Source organism: Eimeria mitis, genomic scaffold (assembly GCF_000499745.2).
Source record: "Eimeria mitis Houghton genomic scaffold, Emh_scaff3661, whole genome shotgun sequence".
Lineage (NCBI taxonomy): Eukaryota > Apicomplexa > Conoidasida > Eucoccidiorida > Eimeriidae > Eimeria > Eimeria mitis.
In genome coordinates, this window is record NW_013572003.1 from 2,131 (window position 1) to 3,023 (window position 893).

The following is an 893-nucleotide window of genomic DNA, read 5'->3' on the forward strand; positions in this document are numbered from 1 at the left end:
TAAAAAAATAAAAAACACAATCAGCTGTACATACACTTCAATAAAAACACCCAAGAGCCAACAACAGCAGACACAGCAACATCTGCTGCTGCAGCAGCAGCAGCAGCATCGCCAGGTGAATGTGCTGTGGTGTATACACCTGAGAAAGGAAGTATATATAAGTATAAAGATATAAAAAATAAAAATAAAAAATATAAAAGAATAAAATTTAATATATTTGTGTTATTTATTTAAAACATACCGGTTTCTTTTTTGCATATCTTTGAGTTCCTGCATTCGTTTTTCTCTGTATTTTTTCAGTATATTTTCATCGACATCATCCTCTATTTTATCTAATTGTGATAAACTTTTTGATTCTAATGGATCAATAGACTCTAATATATTTATTAATTTTTTTGTTTTTTCTTCTTCTGTTTCTTTTGGTGGTTTAGGTGGCAGGTTACCGAACTTGCGCTGTATCTCATCCCACTCTGTTTCCATCACGTCAGGGTGAGTAGTCGACATTTTCGCGGTGCTTTTTCTTCAAATTTCAAATTATTATATATTTAAATAAAAATAATTTACTTTTACGGTTAAAATTCAGAAAAAAACACAAAAAATAAACGCAAAATGAACGAAAACGATCGGTGATGAGCTGAACACACGCGAGCTGCCTGTACACCCCAAATGCTGTACAACGGGGGATGCCATATAAAGAAAAAAAACACAAAAATTTTATCTTCTTTTCATATTTATAATACACAATTTAAATATATACACAATAAACAATACACAAACCACCAGCATACACAGAAAGCAGAGCAGGGGGCCCCCAGGGGTTTGGGGGCCCCCAGCCAGCAGGGGGCCCCCAAACCCTAAACCCTAAACCCTAAACCCTAAACCCTAAACCCTTG